Raw genomic sequence first — 21,119 nt, 5'->3', positions numbered from 1 at the left:
GAGTTTGTGGTGATGCCTTTCGGGCTCACCAACGCACCGGCAGCGTTCATGGATCTCATGAACCGGGTGTGCAGACCTATGTTAGACCGGTCGGTGATCGTGTTCATCGATGATATCTTGGTGTATTCGAGATCCAGGGATCAGCATGAGGAGCATCTGCGTGAGGTTCTTGGGGTATTGAGATCGGAGAGGTTGTATGCCAAATTCTCCAAGTGTGATTTCTGGTTACGAGAGGTCCAGTTCCTGGGACACCTCGTTAATCAGAATGGGATTTTGGTCGATCCGGCCAAGATTGAGGCAGTTATGCAATGGGAGGTGCCGAGATCCCCATCCGAGATCAGAAGTTTCCTGGGATTGGCCGGCTACTATCGGATATTTATCAAGGATTTCTCCAAGATTGCGGTTCCTCTCACCAGGTTGACCCGGAAGGGCATTGCATTTGTTTGGGGCCCTGAGCAGCAGGCGTGATTTGAGACTCTTCGCCAGAGATTATGCGAAGCTCCAGTGTTGGCTCTTCCGGAGGGAGTGGAGGACTTCGTGGTTTATTGCGATGCGTCCATTTCAGGTATGGGTGCAGTGTTGATGCAGAGGGGTCATGTGATATCATATGCGTCGAGGCGGCTGAAGCCTCACGAGATGAGGTATCCCACCCACGATTTGGAGTTAGGGGCAGTGGTGTTCGCCCTCAAGATTTGGCGCCACTATCTTTATGGTGTCCGGTGTACCATATACACAGACCATAAAAGCCTGAAGTATCTGATGGATCAGCCCAATCTTAATATGAGACAGAGGAGATGGTTGGATGTAATGAAAGACTACGAATGTGAGATCTTATATCACCCAGGAAAGGCTAATGTGGTAGTCGACGCCTTGAGCCGCAGAGCAGAGAGTGCCCCAATCCGAGATGTGTGTATGAGGATGATAGTAATGACTCCAGTTTTGGATACCATCCGAGAGGCCCAGGTGGAGGCTATGAAGTCGGAAAACCGCAAGAGAGAGCGTGTGATTGGGTAGGTGTCTGAGAGTGTGACGGGCAGTCGTGGGCTTATGACCTTCCACGGGGAGATTTGGGTACCCTATACAGGTGGAGCTCACCGTATTCTGATGGAGGAGGCGCATAGGTCGAGATTCTCGATCCATCCAGGAGCCACGAAGATATACTTGGACCTAAAGAGAGATTATTGGTGGCCCTGTATGAAAAGGGACGTGGCTTGGGTAGTCGAGAGGTGCTTGACCTATCGTCAGGTTAAGGCCAAGCACCAGCGTCCTCATGGAAAGTTGCAGCCACTAGAGGTTCCCCAGTGGAAGTGGGAACAGATTTCCATGGATTTTATCACCAAATTGCCGAGGACCGCGTGAGGTGTCGACGCGATTTGGGTGATTATGGATCGGTTGACGAAGAGTGCTCACTTCCTTGATATTAGTGAGAGTTCTTCTACAGAGAGACCGGGCGAGATTTATGTGAGAGAGGTGGTAGCTCGGCATGGAGTGCTGACCTCGATAGTGTCAGATCGAGATGCGCGTTTTACTTCCAGATTATGGAAGAAATTTCATGAGGAATTGGGTACACGGTTGCACTTCAGCACCGCGTACCATCCGCAGACAGACGGGCTGAGCGAGCGGACGATTCAAACGCTTGAGGATATGCTGCGAGCATGTGTGATGGACTTCGGAGGAATTTGGGACAATTATCTACCCTTGGCTGAGTTTTCTTACAACAACAGCCACCATTCCAACATCGGTATGCCCCCCCCCCTCCTTTTGAGCTCCTATATAGGAGGAGGTGTCAGACCCCCATTTATTGGGAAGAAGTGGGGCAGAGAGTGATGGGTGGCACTGAGATAGTGCTGAAGACGACTGAGCAGATTCAACAGGTCAGACAGAGGTTACTGACGGCCCAGAGTCGCCAAAAGAGTTATGCAGACAGGCGACGATCTGAGCTTGAGTTTCAGGTTGGAGATTTTGTCCTTCTGAAGGTATCCCCATGGAAAGGGGTGATTCTATTTAGGAAATGGGGCAAGTTGGGGCCCCAGTACATTGGTCCTTTCAGAGTGACTGCCAGAGTGGGTAAGGTAGCATACTGGTTGGAGCTACCTGCAGAGTTGAGTCAGATTCATAACACTTTCCACGTGTCCTAGTTGAGGAAGTGTGTAGCCGATGAGACGGCAGTGGTACCCCTAGAGGACATTCAGGTGGATGCGAGCCTGAATTACATCGAGAGGTCGATCACAATTTTGGATCGGAAGGTGAAGGTTCTGAGGAACAAAGAGGTGCCCCTCGTTCGAGTGCAGTGGCAACATCGTAGAGGGTCTGAGTCGACTTGGGAGCCGGAGTCAGAGATGCGAGATCAGTATCCCGAATTGTTTTCAGAGCATGACTTCGAGGGCGAAGTCTGATCCTAGTAGGGGAGAATTGTAACATCCCAAGTCCAGGTATACCTCGTAACCCTTGGTCTTTTGAGTAATTTTCCATTTTTGTCCCTTAATGAAAAAGGTGGTGAATGAGTACGCGGGGCGTACGCGAGTGTACGCTCAACGTACTCATATGCGTGCATTTCACGCGGAAGCCACCTAGTACGTTGGGCGTACCAGAGGGTACGCTGGGCGTACTAGGCTCAGGGTGAAAACCCTAATTTTGAGTGAGGCCCCTATTTAAAGGATATGATGGCCTCATTCCTGGCCACCATTCTCGGACACCAACCCTCCTAAACCCTAGTTTTCGTTCTTAAAGCTTGTGAGTGCATTTGAGAGACTTGGGAGTATTCTTGAGTTTCTTTGGAGTGAAGAAGGAGTCTTGAAGAAGAAGGAGTGAGATTCCAAGCCTTGCATCTGAGCTTATCTGAGTGTGGAGCTTCATTTTTAGGTATAAAGCTCAATGCTTTCTTACTCTTTTGGTTTTTGCATTTAAGTAGAGTATGCTAGGGTTTTGTCCCAAAAGTTGGAGACTTTATGTGATATTGTACTCCAGAGACCATGATCCACCCCCTTTGAGTATATTCAGTGGTGTAGTTTCATAAAAATCCAATCTTGGACGTTTGGATCAAGCCATGCATGAGATATGTGCTTTTTGTCATAAGAGGTTGAGTGATTTGTGTGTTTCGGACCTTCCCAGCCATGCAAAGGCTTAAAGTCCCTGACTTTATGGGTTAAGAGCTATTAGAGAGTCTAGATATGAAATATGAGCCAAGGTCTTAACCGTTTAAGACCAAACAAGTGAAAAGGATGAAACTGGAGTGTACGCCGGGCGTAATTCTAGTACACGCAGCATAGGGGTCACGCATCCCCAATGCCTGCATGGCAGCTGAGTACGCCCAGCGTAAAGAGCTGGTACGCGCGGCGTACTCCCTGTCGTTGACTTTTGTTGACTTTTAGGGTTTGGTCAATTTATGGACATTTAGGGCCATTGAGGGGTAAAATGGTCTTTTTCCCTTCTGTGAGTTAGTGTAGCCTCTTGAGAGCCGTGATTAATTAGGGATAATTGTCGTGTATGCTAGGCGGAGGCTAGACCGGTGATTTAATTTCGAGATTTGCTGACTTCTTAAAAGGTGAGTTTTCTCACTATACTTGCCTTGAGTGGTACCTTGTGTGATTGAGCTGTTTATTGTGTTTATCTATGTATTTGATGTCCTGCATGATGTCTTTGTGTTTTATGTTGAGTATTGTTATTATGAGCTTACTGAGTTGAGACCGGAGGGTCCCACTGAGACACATTGACCGGAGGGTCTTATCGAGTTATAGCCTAGAGTGGCTAATGAGCTGTATGTGGTATTTTGGGGAACTCACTAAGCTTCGCGCTTACCGTGTTATGTGTTATGTGTTTCAGGTACTTCCGATGATCGCGGGAAGGCCCGACTTGATTGTACACACACTCGCATTGGAGATATATTTAGGGAGGATCCTGGTTTATGTGATAAACAACTTTTAATAAATAAATTGTATTAATGTTGATACTTGAGATTTTCGGGAAATATGACATGTGATTTTTATGTTTGAAATGAAAATTTTGGTTTGAAAATTTCGGTATTACACTATCAGGGTTTTTCGTGCGAGAATGGAAGTGTCTAAAGAATCTATGAGATTAAGTGTAACTTTATGGGGTGATCCTTACCAGGTCCTCCTATAATTGCGCAATGTATACAAGTTGTATATAATTTAAGATTAAATAGACCTTCAAATAAGTGATCATACTCTAAAACCACAACCAAACAAGGAACAGGAGGTAGAGCATAGATCACAAATTCTAAGTCTATAAAATCTCAATTATATAAAACCTTGGGAGTATACACTCCGGAATTATAGACCTACCAGAAGGGTCTTTTTAATTTTCACATAAGTTATTTATAGTGCCTAAAATACTCCTATAGTATTTTAATGTAATGAATTTGGTATGTTTTAAACTTGTTGTATGATAGTATCATAAAATACTCCTATAGTATTTTAACTTTATGTTCTAATCTAGAAATCCCTTGAATAGAGTTAGATAAGTTTTAAGACTGTTGCAACAACACATCACTCCCAAACACATGTCGGTCATATCTCAAATGAATATAGTTGATCAGACTATATTGATCCCAGATATGATTACATAACTGTCCAGGTTTGACCGCAGTGTCCAACCTTTAAATACTTATGTTCTATTCTTTTTGTGATACTTGTTCTACTATGTATATATGTATAAGCATGTATGTATATTTTTATAATAATATTGTTATATTTTAAAATATACTTTTAGTCAGAGCACTTCGGCCCAATTGCATTTATAGTTGCATATCTTTTATAGGTTGATATACTTAGTTCACGATAAACAATGCTCTGATACCAATCAGTCACACCCCCAAACCGGAATGGCGGAAACGTTCGGGGGCGGAGGACGTCATGTTTAGTATCACAACACATGCATCATAATAATCAAAGTAACAAACAACCATTGCATTAATATTAAAGTGTTTACAAAGTATGTGATTCACAAAAGGTTTACTCCAAAAGTAATTAACAAAACAAGACATGAAGCTATATGCTCCATCTTCTGAATCCCAGAGCGCATACCTGTCTACTAGTTTCCTGAGAATACAAGTTATTTTGAAAGAGTAGCTCAGCATTTAAGCTGGTGAGTTCATAAGTATTTAAGTGATGAAAAAGTAAGTTGTAAGTTCTTTTTAGAAAAGTTCGCTTGTTCCTCCAGAAAACCCTATATATTCTGATGTGATGAATGAAAGTAAAAATGACTCTACAATTCCTTCTATGAGTGCTAAATGGATACAAGTTATATACAATCCAGATCAAACAGACATCGATTGTGTGAATCTGCCCTAAGCCCACAACCAAACAAGGAACAGGAAATGAGGCGGAAAGCACACATCCCACTGTTTGTCAGATCTTCATTGTATATGACCCCAGTGTATTCATTTGGTACTTACGGAGTTAACTGTAATAGTTCCTTTATATTTGATGAAAACATTCTTTAAGGAAAACCTATATTTCCTTTAGTAAAAGTGGTAACCACAATTGTTCCTTCTATAATCACTTAGTTTATACTAGCTATATATAATCTAATATCGAACGGATAGTTAATTGTGTGAATCTGCCCTAAGCCCACAACCAAACAAGGAACGGGAAGTAAGGCGGAAAACACACATCTAACTGCCTATCGGATATTAATTATATATAACCCTGATGTATAAACTAAGGTATTATAGAATTAACCACTAAAGGTCCTTTAAGTTATACTGGTTTAATAAAATGATTTAAACCTTTTATAGATAAGTTTCTAGTTTAGCCAACTTAATGTTCTATCTGAAAAGTATGTTTTGTACTAGAAAACGGTTTACTGAATTTGTATGCTATGACCTGACCCATACCTGTTACTCCCTATGATTTCTTGGTGTATACATAATATATATATATATATATATATATATATATATATATATATATATATATATATATATATATATATATATATAGCTAAGATCGAATAGATAGTAGATTGTGTGAATCTGCTCTAAGCCCACAACCAAACAAGGAACAGGAAATGAAGCGGAAAGCACACATCCTACTGCCTGTCGGATCCGATTAATATATATCCTTGATGCATCCATCAAGGAATCATAAAGTTAGCATTATAGGCCTCCTTCTAACTGAATGTACTAAGACTCGACTGTATAGCTTGTTGTTTGTAATGATATAAGTTTTCCCTAGTTTATAACTATCTTTACTAGAAAATAGTTTGCATTACCTTTTATGTGAGAGTCTCACTATATGAATGTAATGGGAAAATGAAAGTACACAGTAGTATTGTATAAAATAACTACTGAAGTACTGCCTACCTTAAAACCAGTTTGTTAATTAAGGTTTAAATTGTGATGTGGTTATAACCATACTGATTGACAAGTGATTAACACGACCACCTGCTGGCGTCGAAACTGATGTGACATTTGTCACCCCTTGGCCTGCCGGCCAAACTGTAGCGAACAGTTGGGATGCGGCATTGTCAGTCCTGTATAGATCTATACACACAATGCTCGCTCTCCCTCCAGGAGACTCTGGTTACAAAACACGACATAACAAGTGTATTGCCATGCCGTGAAGTAGTGGTTTCACATTATTGTTATCTTGTTCTTGTTATAGTATGTTCCTCCCTGTACTAGTTATAGTATGTTCCTCCCTGTACTAGTTATAGTATGAACTGAACCCCTAAACTATACCTATTATAGTTTACTAGTATGTTTATTTGGACTGTTACTGATTTGTAGAAAAGACTCATTTATCTACTGAGTTATGTTTGTAGTTTAAAAGCAGAGTTTATAGACAACAAAGTAACATAACTTTAAAAAAGTTTTTGAATTGATTTTATTACTTATAAAAGCATAAGAAATCCTTTAATGTGATAGTTATCACAGATAAACATTTACACAATAACACTGTGTTCAACTTGTATTCCCCCCCTTAAAAGCATTTAAAACATTTAAAAGATTGATTATAGGGGTATGGACTCACCTTATGTGGGTGATTCAATTGAAGATTCGTGTAAGGATGAGAAGTTCCACGAGTGAAGTCCCGAGGTACAAACGAGTCCTAATTGACATATATTGATACATATATGTATAATATTAGTGTTTAACACTACTAATATGAAGGGAAACAACCTTAGGGAGTAGGAAACACTTTGAATGAAGTGTTACAATCACATGTGATTGACTAAAGGGAGTTTACGGCCAAAGGAAGGTGTGTTCACGGCCACACTTGAGTTTACGGCCAAGGGAGATGAGTTTACGGCCGTAAACTCTTACAAATGATGCATTTTGGATCTTGATTCTGTTGGATATAGTGTCTAAGTCCATAACTTTATTTGGTATGTACTTGACCCGACCCGGCATGGTCCATTTGGGTTGCATGACATTGCAATACTTGGATAGACTAAATGAGAGAATAAGGCACTTATCATTATTAATATATTATAAGTTCTAATATATTAATAATAGTATTATTTAATTAGTATTGATCAAGTATTAATCTAGTATTAATTTGGTGATCAAAGTGAGACTAATTAAATATATAGGGTTGATTATGACAATCGTCAATTCTTTTATGGTGGATTAATGATCCATGGTTTATGGGTTATGGATGTAACCATATGGAGCTCCATGGATAGTCCATGGGAGTTACAAATCCATGGGTCATGGGAAATCAAGAGTCATGACAATTAAGGGCATTCATGTGTAAACCCTAATTGCGACAACACTATAAAAGGAACCCTATGGCTAGCAAAATGGAGAGCTAGTAGACCTAGTGGACATAGTGTTACTAGAGAGGGCATAACCAAATTTGAGTGCTAGTAGTATTCTCTCAAGTTATTCCAAGTCTTGTGGTGTTGTGTGAAGCATTTGAGGCACAACATTTGGGGTGCTAGGCTCATAAAGTCTTGAAGGAATCCAAGCAACAACAAGGTATGTATTTCTACTAGTTTTATGTTTTGTGTAATCCCCATGCCATGCTAGTTAGGAAATAACCTTGGAAATGAAATTTGCATGTATATAGAGAAAACATAGATTCAAGGTTATTAGGGTTGCATGTACAACACTTAGGAAGTGTTAGAATGCTCAAAACCCATCAGTGGTCTCAGAGCCTAGGATTGTTTTCTGTATACTTGATGCAAAACTGCTTAAAAATCGAAAATTCTGCATTCTGACGACTGGACTCGCCGAGTCCATGGGGAGGACTCGCCGAGTCCATGAACAAATTCATTCTACTAGCCGAGTAGAAATAATGCACTCGGCGAGTAGGAGCGTGCTGGGCAGTTTTTTCGAGTTTTGTTGCTGGAAATGGATTAAGATCATTATCCCAATCTGTTTTGGACTTGTAAAATCTGTTTTTAAAAATGATAATGATTATGTTAACCCATTTTACATGACTTTTATCAATTTTCAAGTATTGTATATGTTTATATGATTTCTTGAAATTGCTTGACATGAATTTGTGTTCTTATGAGTTTTTAGAAGATCATAGGAATTATGTGTAACCACCATGTGTGTTTAATTCATGATCTTAATGGCTATGATGGTGTCCATAACTTGTCCTCAAGTTATGGATAACCAAAAGTCACTTCCTTTAATTGTGATTAAAGAACTAAAGAGGTTTCATAAAATGAAGAGTCTTCATTTTTATGAACCATTAAAACTCATAAGTTACAAATTGAAGAGACTTGGAATAGTTTCAAATCTTGCCCTCAAGTTTTGGAATTTGAAAAGTCTTACACTTTAATACTTTAATTCCAAATTAAACCTTAGATTTTTAAAAAGTTTAAAAATCAACACTTATACTATTATTATAATTTTATTATATAGATATGTATAAGAATATGTCATTCTTACCGTTAGTAGGCCTCATTCACGAAGCCGGTCTATAAGGGGGGTATAAGGTTGTTGCCTATAAAATGGTGACTTAATGGGTGTCCACTCTCACCCACCGCTTCCTTGATCGGTGGAGGGTCGTTAGCCGAACGGGTAGGATACGACTTTAAATACTTGTTAAAAGTATAATGAATTATAAAGTAACTATACATTATAAATTCCCAATCTTAGTTACTTTAGGAAAATGTGAAATTGGTGCTAGCCCATAAAATTACACTTTGTACCTTACCAAGTCGTTAGTGGAGCGTGTGTGGTTAACCGGCACACTAACATGGATTAGTAAGAGTGGCAAAGGGTAACTTGACCTTATTATAGATCGGTGGAGCATGTGTGGTTAACCGGTACATCGATTAGGTAATATTGTTAAGGGTACCAAGTCAATTTGTATGGTTATTCACACCTTGTTTGTGATCCTCGGCATCCCAGTCACAAACTTGAGAGGGCACAATCGAGATTCAAACATGCCATTGAAAAGTTCAATGTATCTCAAAAGATCTAGGAGTTTCAAAACCAATAAAACCTAATAATAAAATATTTCGTTCTTATGGTGGAAATTGGTAAATCGTCATTTACCTACCTTCAAATATTTTATAGTATGGATTACGGCATCCCTCTTCCAACTATAAATAGTTTGTTGGATCCTAGCCTTAATATTTCATTTGGGTGAATTATTAAGGATTCCTAATCTAATGAAACTTGTCTTTCTTTCCTTTCAGATGTCTTCCAACAATGCTTCTGGCTCAAACCCAACAGGCTCCTTTTCCCTTATGAACTTGTGTGGTAAAGTCATCTTTGATGGATCCAATTTCAATGAGTGGATCAGAAACATCAGAATGATTACCCCGCTATGAGGACAAAGAATATGTCCTCGATAGGGAGCTTAAGGTTGTGAGTGAAGCCACTGCTACTCCTGAAGAGTTTGCGGAGTTTGTTGCACAATGAAAGGATGCTACTAAAGTAGCATGCATCATGATGGCCACCATGACTCGTGAACTTCAAAAGATTTCTACCCCTATGAGATGCGCCTGGATCTGATGGAAAGGTACCATCAGAGTGCGCGTCAGGAGAGGTATGAAATCATCTCCTCCATGATAACCGCAAGGATGAAGGATGGTGAACCCATCACCGGTCACTTGCAGAAGATGCAAAGGTTCGTTGACTGGTTGCTGAAGCTAAATGTTGACTTTCCTGAGGAAATGGCGATTGACATCATTCTCCATTCCTTACCTCCAAGTTATGATCAGTTTCGTATGACTTATCATATGAACAAGGAGGAAGTCACACTTAGCAAACTTCAAGGACTCTTAAGGACAGCTGAAAATGGCCTTAAGGGTAAAGCGGTTGCTACTTCTACTCCTTCAACAGCCCCTGTTCTGGCTATTGGGCAGGGAAAGGGCAAGAAGAGGAAAAACCCTTCGAAGGGTACCAAGGGTAAGACTCTTGATGGTTCCTCTTCAAGTGGGACAAAGAAAGGTCCCATTACTCCTTCTTCAAACCCAAAGGAAGCACAGTGCTTCTATTGCCAGGATAAGGGACACTTCAAGCGAAGCTGCCCTAAATATCTGCAAGATCTAAAGGATGGGAAGGTTAAACCCACCCATGCAGGTATTTACACAATATTGTCTAATAACTCATCTAATGCTAATTCTTGGGTGCTTGATACAGGTTGTGGTATTCACATATATACTGATTTGCAGGTACTAAGAAGAAGTGAGCAGGTGGAGCACGGGAAGATAAACTTAGTCATGGGCAACAGGAAAGCATCACCTGTTACCAAGATAGGAGTTTATTCTTTATTGCTTAATAATGGGTTAATGTTAGATTTGAATAAGTGTTGTTACTCGCCCGAAATGGCGAGAAATATTATTTCCTTTCATGGCTTGTACAAACAAGGTTTTACATTTTCATTTGATAATAAAAATGGTGCTATTAATGTTTATTACAATGATGTATTTTACTTTAAAGCATTACCTTGTGATGGTGTATATGAAGCCGTGAATGTTGTAGACAATCAAGGAAATAATGTGTTGTATATTGATTCTTCAGATAGCTTAGATAAAGCATCCTTATGGCATTGTCGTCTTGGACATGTTAACAAGAAGCGCATAGGCCAACTCCAAAAGGCTGGAGTCTTGGAATCATTTGACCTCAAGTCAGATGATAGTTGCGAGTCTTGTTTACTTGGAAAAATGACAAAGTCACCCTTCACAGGTACTTGTGATAGGGGTGAAGGTTTGTTGGACCTTGTACACACGGATGTGTGTGGGCCCTTCAGAGTTGCTACAAGGGATGCTAATCGCTATTATGTGATTTTTACTGATGATTACAGTAGATATGGATATATTTACTTGATCAAGCATAATTCAGAAACCTTTGAAAAGTTCAAAGAGTTTAAGCAGGAAGTGGAGAATCAATTGGGCAGGAACATCAAGATGCTCCGATCCGATCGAGGAGGAGACTATCTTAGCATTGAGTTCCTTGACTATCTTAAGGAATGTGGGATTGTCTCACAATTGACACCTCCCAGGACACCACAGTTGAATGGTGTAGCTGAGAGGCGCAATCGAACCTTGTTGGATATGGTTCGTTCCATGATGAGTCGAGCTTCGTTACCAATCTCTTTCTGGGGGTATGACTTAGAGACTGCCGCCTATATCCTTAATCTAGTCCCTACTAAAAAGGTTGCCAAAACACCTCACGAGATGTGGACTGGGAAAGTTCCCAATTTGGACCACATCAAGATTTGGGGTTGTGAAGCTTTCGTGAGGCGTGAGACTCATGATAAGCTTGAACCTCGAAGTGAGAGGTGTATTTTCATCGGCTACCCACAGAGATCCTTTGGTTACCTCTTCTACAGACCCAGTGATAATGTGGTTTTTGTAGCAAGAAGAGGAGTCTTTCGTGAGAGAGAATTCATAAGCCAAGGGGACAGTGGGAGGCAAATTGACCTTGAAGAGCTTCAAGAGTCAAGTGGTGAAGGAACCTCAAATGCTATCGACCAACCTGAGGAGGAAACTCTTGTTGATCCGATAGACGAGTCTGTACCTCCAAGACGTTCCACTAGGGTGAGGAACACACCTGATTTTTATTATGGTTATCACATCACCACTGAAGGTGATACATTTATTAGTGATAGTACACTAATAGATTTGGATGAACCTAATAATTACAGGGAAGCCATGGCAGGCCCTGAGTCTGCTAAATGGAAGGAGGCTATGGACAGCGAGATTCAGTCCATGTATGACAATCAAGTTTGGAACTTGGTTGACAATGTACCAGGTCGTAAGACAGTTGGGTGCAAATGGATCTTTAAGAAGAAGACCGACATGGATGGGAAGGTACACACTTATAAAGCGCGACTGGTTGCGAAGGGCTTTACTCAAACTCCGGGAGTTGACTATGATGAGACCTTCTCACCAGTAGCTAAGATTAAGTCTATTAGAGTATTGTTAGCCATAGCTGCATTTCATGATTATGAAATATGGCAAATGGATGTCAAAACCGCTTTCCTTAATGGAAAGTTGGCTGAGGATGTTTACATGGCTCAACCAGAGGGTTTTGTCGATATAAGATACCCTAATAGAGTGTGTAAGCTTGATAAATCCATTTATGGATTGAAACAAGCATCTCGCAGATGGAATCTTTGCTTTGATGAGAAAGTCAAAGAGTTTGGCTTTTCTAGGAGTGAGGATGAGCCTTGTGTGTATGTCAGGGCTAGTGGGAGCATAGTTAGCTTCTTGGTGTTGTATGTGGATGACATACTTCTCATAGGAAACGACGTCCCAACCTTACAGGAGGTTAAGTCCTGGCTTGGGAAGTGTTTCGCTATGAAGGACCTTGGGGAAGCTGCCTATATCCTAGGGATAAGGATATTGAGAGATAGGAGTAAGAGACTAATTGGACTTAGTCAAAGTACTTATGTGGATAAGGTACTGAAGAGGTTCAGTATGCAAGATTCCAAGAAAGGAGAATTACCAATCCAGAGTAATGCCAAGCTAAGTAAGACTCAGAGTCCGAGTACAGAGGCTGAGATAGCTGAGATGAGTCATATACCATATGCTTCCACTGTGGGCTCGATCATGTATGCTATGACTTGTACTCGCCCTGATGTGGCCTTTGCTTTGAGCATGGTCAGTAGATATCAAGGGAACCCTGGAAAGGCACACTGGACAGTGGTAAAGAACATTCTCAAGTATCTGTGGAGGACTAAGGATTGGGTCCTTACCTTCGGAGGCAGTGATGACTTGAGAGTGGAAGGGTATAGCGATGCTAGCTTCCAGACTGATAGGGATAATTTCCGCTCTCAGTCGGGCTGGGTCTTTATCCTAAATGGAGGGGCAATTACTTGGAAAAGTTCCAAGCAGGAGACAGTAGCTGATTCTACTTGTGAATCAGAGTACATAGCAGCAAGTGAAGCAGCTAAGGAGGCGATATGGCTAAAGAACTTCATCGGAGACCTTGGAGTTGTACCAGCCATAAAGGAGCCAATGGAAATTTTCTGTGACAGCGAAAGTGCGGTTGCTTTGGCTAAGGAACCGAGAGATCACGGGAGATCTAGGCATATTGACAGAAAATACCATTTCATCAGACATCGAATAGAAGAAGGACTCCTCGTGGCTAAGAGGGTATCATCAGATGAGAACCCGGCAGATCCCCTCACGAAGGGACTGCGCAGGGTTAAGCATTTACAGCATGCGAGGCGCATTGGGCTGAGGGATGATATTAGTTTCAATAATTAGATTCCTGAAACTTGTAAAATGTAATTGACATTTGATGATAAATAAAAGTTGTTATTTATTTATGAGTAAGGTGTTACTATCTTGTGTTGATTGTTTACTATGTTTCAATTTTGCATGTTTTTACTTCCAGAATAATTATGTTATTATTCAAACCATCCACAGTCAGTCAAACTTTGGAAGTAAGTATTGATTTAAGACTGTCATGAATTTGGCTTGTATGATTTGTCTAAAAGTGCTTTGGACAATGCAATGGTTGCTACAACATTCATGAGTACTCATAAGGGCTGAGTATTGGATCCAACCCACGCTCACTTGCATCACTTCATGGAATTTATCTCGAGTGATCGTGAGACGGTAATATCATATAAATCTTCAAACCTAGAGATATGAGTTGTTGACTATGAGTTGGTTATTCATTGATTGTACGAAAACGCATTGGTAACTCGATGTTATAAAACGTGCCTTTGTGAATAATTCAACAAGTAGTTAGTACAAGCATATCAGTCGAAGTTTATCTGTTCCTTCTAGAAATAGAAGCGATATCTGGGCCCCTCGATGATTTGGTTTTGACCTATGTACCGGGCCCGGTCAGAACCTAATTGATGTGTTCAATTTAGTTCTATGTCGAAACAAATCAGAGATCGAGAAACAAATGCTGGACAATAAGTAAGACCATGTTCCATGTGTTTGTCCGGCTGATATCATGAGAACAGAGGATTATATGATCACTTATCTTAAATGGTGTATCATCATCATCTCAGTTCCGAGAGACTTTGAAAGAGCTACGATTGCTAGTCGGATTTTGAAGTCATATTTGCAAATATAGTTATTAGACTTATCCAAGTGGGAGACTGTTGGATATAGTGTCTAAGTCCATAACTTTATTTGGTATGTACTTGACCCGACCCGGCATGGTCCATTTGGGTTGCATGGCATTGCAATACTTAGATAGACTAAATGAGAGAATAAGGCACTTATCATTATTAATATATTATAAGTTCTAATATATTAATAATAGTATTATTTAATTAGTATTGATCAAGTATTAATCTAGTATTAATTTGGTGATCAAAGTGAGACTAATTAAATATATAGGGTTGATTATGACAATCGTCAATTCTTTTATGGTGGATTAATGATCCATGGTTTATGGGTTATGGATGTAACCATATGGAACTCCATGGATAGTCCATGGGAGTTACAAATCCATGGGTCATGGGAAATCAAGAGTCATGACAATTAAGGGCATTCATGTGTAAACCCTAATTATGACAACAGTATAAAAGGAACCCTATGGCTAGCAAAATGGAGAGCTAGTAGACCTAGTGGACATAGTTTTACTAGAGAGGGCATAACCAAATTTGAGTGCTAGAAGTATTCTCTCAAGTTATTCCAAGTCTTGTGGTGTTGTGTGAAGCATTTGAGGCACAACATTTAGGGTGCTAGGCTCACAAAGTCTTGAAGGAATCCAAGCAACAACAAGGTATGTATTTCTACTAGTTTTATGTTTTGTGTAATCCCCATGCCATGCTAGTTAGGAAATAACCTTGGAAATGAAATTTGCATGTATATAGAGAAAACATAGATTCAAGGTTATTAGGGTTGCATGTACACTTAGGAAGTGTTAGAATACTCAAAACCCATCAGATTCATGCTTATAAGGTGTTGGTCTTATGAGGATACAAGAGCTTCGAATGGATAACAAGATGATAGAAGAGATACTCACACTCTGGAGGTCTTTAGGGTGTTTACGACCCAAGAACAAGTGGGTGTTCTTGGTGAAAAGATGAAGATTTGAAGATCTTGAAGCAAAAGTGATGAATTCAAGGATGTTATTCATAGGATTCATATGATTAAGAAGATTAACTAGCAAAATGGATGAATTACTTACGTTTTTTAAGAGAAATGATGGATTCCCTTGATGATACTTGAGAGAGTTTGAGTGTTATTGATTGAAAGAGGTGAGAAATGAAGAACAAATGAAGGAAAACTATGCTTATCATGTGGAGTTCAAGGACACCAAGAGTTTACGGCCATAAACTCTAGTTTGCGGTCGTAAACTCCTTGTGATGGAGTTTCCGGCTCCATTGAAACTTAAAGAACTTAAGCTGACATATCCCTACACTCGATCCTTAAGTGTACTAGGCTTAGAACTCATTAGAATAATCCTTAACAAGGCTAAAAGGCAATAGAAACGAGTCTGACATTTGGTTGATTGGATTGAATTACAAGGTGGAAATTTTCGGGTTGTCACAGTAAGTGCAGCGGGTTGATGGTTACTTTACAAGAAGTCAAGTGTGTGTTTACGGATTTTGGGCACAATTTCCAGATTTGGGATTAGATGAAATTCACGATCGGGATGTTTTGAGTATTCTTTATACATGGTTTGGTGGTGTTCCTGATGGGTTTTGAGCATAACATACAAAAACCTATGTGTGCATGCAACCTTAATATGTTTTCTCTAATTGAACATACAACTTTTGAAGATCAAACAGAAAACCCTAGAAGGTATATACTATTTTTGAAATCTACAAAATAGGGTTAAAAAAACATACCTTGATTGTTATATATCAATACCAATTGAAATCCTAGTAATCTTGAACTTCGAGAGCAAGCGTCACAAGTGTCACACCTCTAGTAGATCACACCCAAACTAAGCAAGAGGATGAGAGAGGAGAGAGGAGGAGAAGCTTTTAGAAATTTGGTTATCCTTCTGGGATTCAGATGGCCGAAAATCTCAAGCCTTATGGGTCTATTTATAGTGTAGATAGGATACACTGGATAACCCTAATTTGAATAAAATATTATTAATTCAAATTGTTAATTATCCACCTCCTTAATTATCAACATAGGATAATCTAGAAACCCTAATTATCCTTAGTAAAACCGTCAATGCCTTCTTAGGAAGGATCTGGAACCGCTTGCTCAACTATTGAATAATTACACTTTAGTCCCTACACTTTCAATTAATTCTTTGAGTCCAGAAATTAATTCCAATTAATGATTACACTTTAGGTGCAACGGGTTGATGATTACTTTTCAAGAAGTCAAGTGTGTGTTTAAGGATTTTGGGCACAATTTCCAGATTTGGGATTAGAGGAAATTCACGATCGGGATGTTTTGAGTATTCTTTCTACATGGTTTGGTGGTGTTCCTGATGGGTTTTGAGCATAACATACAAAAACCTATGTGTGCATGCAACCCTAATATGTTTTCTCTAATTGAACATACAACTTTTCAACATCAAACAGAAAACCCTAGAAGGTATATACTATTTTTGAAATCTACAAAATAGGGTTAAGAAAACATACATTGATTGTTATATAGCAATAACAATTGAAATCCTAGTAATCTTGAACTTCGAGATCAAGCGTCACAAGTGCTACGCCTCTAGTAGATCACACCCAAACTAAGTAAGAGGATGAGAGAGGAGAGAGGATGAGAAGCTCTTAGAAATTCGGTTAACCTTCTGGGATTCAGATGGCCGAAAATCTCAAACCCTATGGGTCTATTTATGGTGCAGTTAGGATACACTGGATAACCCTAATTTGAATAAAATATTATTAATTCAAATTGGTAATTATCCACCTCCTTAATTATCTATAGGATAATCTAGAAACCCTAATTATCCTTAGTAAAACCGTCCATACCTTCTTAGGAAGGCTCTGGAGCCTCTTGCTCAACTATTGAACAATTACACTATAGTCCCTACACTTTCAATTAATTCTTTTAATCCTGAAATTAATTCCAATTAAATTTCTGATTAAATATTAATTAGATAATATTATTTTTCATTAATATATTATTTTCATAATATATTAATAAATCATTTATTTCAATTTATTATTCAAATAATAAATTCAACCTCTCTCCAAAATTTATCCTGTCTAATTGCTAGTTATGAGGGCAACCCAAAAGGACTATGCTACTATCAATTCAAGTGTATACCAATTATAGTTATGGGCTTAGACACCTAATCCAATAGTTCCTAGTCAGGGAACCAAGGGTATGTAAGATGAATGGATGATCATCAGTCTTAGGGTATGGTTTTTGAAGTTTAGATTGATGGGTTCCTAGTTTCGGGGAGTATAATGATCGAGTTGGTTTGTCGTCGTAGTTTTGAGAGTTCCTGGTTTGAGTGGGTTTCACTGGAAGTTGGGTCTTATAGTTAGGGAGAGAAAGATAGTTTTGCGGTTAAATATTTTCAAGTTATTGGGTTGTTTGTTGGCAGCTGTGGGTTTTCGAGTGCTCTCTCCAGTTTTCTTTATAAGACACCTTGATTTCGAAGTGGTTAGAGGAAGCTTATGGAATATGTTGGCGTTGTTTTTAGAGATCCTAACCAATACTGATTTCAAGGATGAAATCCAGTTTAATTGAGGGAGTGTTGTAACATCTTGTTTTGACAAGTTTTTTATTTCGGGGATTATGGACAATAAAAGGATCAAGTAAATGCCTTGGGCTTCAAGTGAATAGGGCTTAGACCATATTGGATGTTGATAATATTGGTTATGTGATCTAAGCCTGTGGTTTGTGTTTTGGAGTGAAAAGGTAAAATAGGTAAAGTGATGTTTCAGACTTCTTTAATGAAGTAAGGATTTTAATTAAGTATGTTTTAATTCAAAAGTAATTAAATAGAGTTGTAGGGATCGTCAATACCTTTTCGTGGGTATAAATATCGCCAAAAACAAAGTCGAAACGAATAAGTTATGGTTAATTGAAACTGGAATGGATTTGGGTGAAAAACCCTTGCCACAGAGAGGAGATTAGAGCTCCACGGCGTGGAGAAACGTGGCCACAAAGTGCTAGTCTGTCATGCCCAAGGCCTATATTTTAGGGTTTTCAACGTATTTAAGCATAAGGTTATGCATTTTTATACATTTTAGTAGCCTCCATCATATCTACAACCCCTGGGAGAAACCCTAGCCTCCATCTTCAAGATTTGAGCTCCCCCCCTCTCCTCTCTCCTCTTTTGGTTGCAAGGAATGATGCTTCAAGCTTGGATCCATCAAAGGCACTAAATTTTCGAACTATTGTGAGTATAAAGTTCCAATATTGCTCCTTAGTCCTTTAGATCTCTTCATTTTTGGGTTTTGGCACTTTTGGTCCATTTTAGGAGTGATCTAGGAGTTGATTGGACTCCAACATCTTTTGATCGGTTTGGAATGCTTCTTGGATCTCAAGGACTAGGAAAGTTATGATCTTTTGCCTTCCCTCTTACCATACAACTTATCTTAGTCGTTTAGACATTTTTGGTGTATTAAAGTTTTGATCTTGAAAGATTGTTACATTATTATGGGTAAATTTGGAAACTTTATCCGTCTAGACATCTTGTTGATTCAGATCTGAAAGTGGAAGACTTGGAGTTAATGGATTTACTTTAGTAATTTCCATTTTGGGTCCTTTTGAGACTTAAAGTCTAGATCTTGGTGGTTTGGACCATCCGAATGGATAAAGTTGGAAATTTATCCATTATAAAGCTATTAGGAATCAGATCTGATGATTTTGGATTTGGTCATTATATATTAAGACCTTATTGAAGAAAAGCCTTTCAGACTGAAGACCACGACATGACCAAGGAAGGCCACGTCGTGGAGGCAGGACTTATCACGTCTGTTTTTCCTGGACGTGCCCACGGTATGGCATGATGCTCGCCACAGCGTGGCGATAAATTTATTTGTGACTATTTTTTCTAGATTCTGCCAAGGCGTGGTGCAATGTCTACTACGGTGTGGTAGCGGATTTTGATCGGGACTGGATTGAGTAGCCACGTCGTAGCTACGACGTGGACGTCAGCTGAAGTTGCCTTTTTGACAAATTTGTCTTTTGGTCAAACATGTGTAGAATTAAGTATTTGACTAAGGATTAGTCTCGGTCTGGCTTTAGGAAGCTTGGATTGGTTGTTTTGTTGCTGAGGTAGCTGTTGTACTTCTGTTGAATAGTTCAGGTGAGTCTTCTCACTACTACTCATGGGTTGAAGGCGGCTAATGTCGGCCCATTAAATTGAGTATGTAGGATGCATGTGTCTATGTAACTATAGCTAGTATGATTGTATATTTGGAGCCAATCTAGGCTTGGATTCATTATAGAATCGGGGCTGATATGAACCTGATGGATCTGATCTGGGATCAGAGTCATTATGGACTTAGGGTTTATACGGACCCGATGGAGCCGATCTAGGCTCGAAGTCATTATCGAATCAAGGTTTATATGAACACAGGGTTTTTATGGACCCAATACAGCTACCTGTTGTGATTTATATATATATATATATATATATATATATATATATATATATATATATATATATATATATATATATATATATATTGTTTGTGGTATTTTGGGGGAACTCACTAAGCTTTGTGCTTACGGTTTATGTTTAAAAAGCTTTCAGGTACTTCTGGTTCAAAAGGAAGGGCCTGAATTGAACGCACTGCATCCCCTGGAGATTTATTCCACATTCATTGTTTATGATTTTACTCTGATGTTTTCAGAATGCTTTTACTCTGATCGTCTTTTCGGATAATAAATGAATGGTTTTGACATACTTAAAATGAAACTTTTACTCGGTATGTGTAACGCCCAGGTTTCGGGGCTAAGCATTTTTAGACTATGTAATAGTCTAGGTCTACTATTGTAACTATTTTTGAAGTAATAAAGATGAAATATTTGAATACTATGTGAATTATGTGTATTTGTGTGCTTATAACTTAATTATAAATGTATAATTAATAAAGAATAAAAATAAGTGTCAAAATTAAAGTGTGAGATAAGCTCGATATCTTTACATAAACTTGTAGTGGTCGAAACAAGGATTTCGGGGATATAAAGAACGCCGAAATCCGAGTTATAACGAAGAAGTTATGACCCGTCGAAGTTTCGTGACGGAACCGGCACGATACCGGGAAGCGTAAATAGTGAATTTACGTAGAGCGACTTTTAGCCTTAGTGATCTAAATGAAACTTGTAGAAAACGTTAAACCGAGAGCGTCCATAAAAAGAACGCCCAAATCTGACTTTGTATGAAGAAGTTATGATTTTTCGAAGTTTCGGCTTAGCGGTGTACAGCCCGAAGTTCGAATATTAGATCGAGCGGTTTTTAGCCAACACAACCTAAATGAGAATAGAAGATCTCGTTAATATTAGCGTGACGATAAAAGGAGAAACAAAAACGGACGTCGGATGGAGAAGTTATGAATTTTTAACGGACCAATCCTGTCCTGGCCTGTTAAAAATATAACTTTTAAAATAGACTCAAAATTAGCTGACGGAGTCTAAACGAAAGTTGTAGAGTACGTTCCCGCCTACGCGTGGATATAAAGAACGTCGGAAACGGAGCTCGTACGAGGAATATACGAACTTTTAAAGTTTAGACTCGAATTTGCGAAGCCTGTTGCTCGATTGATGACGTGGCAAGATCCTAGCCGTTGCTTGTTGATCACGCCTCGCTTCGGATGAAGGACACGTCACCT

Source organism: Lactuca virosa, chromosome 7, assembly GCF_052849685.1.
Source record: "Lactuca virosa cultivar CGN04683 chromosome 7, Lactuca_virosa_CGN04683_v6, whole genome shotgun sequence".
NCBI classification, from domain to species: domain Eukaryota; kingdom Viridiplantae; phylum Streptophyta; class Magnoliopsida; order Asterales; family Asteraceae; genus Lactuca; species Lactuca virosa.
Note: the sequence above shows the minus strand (reverse complement) of the source record.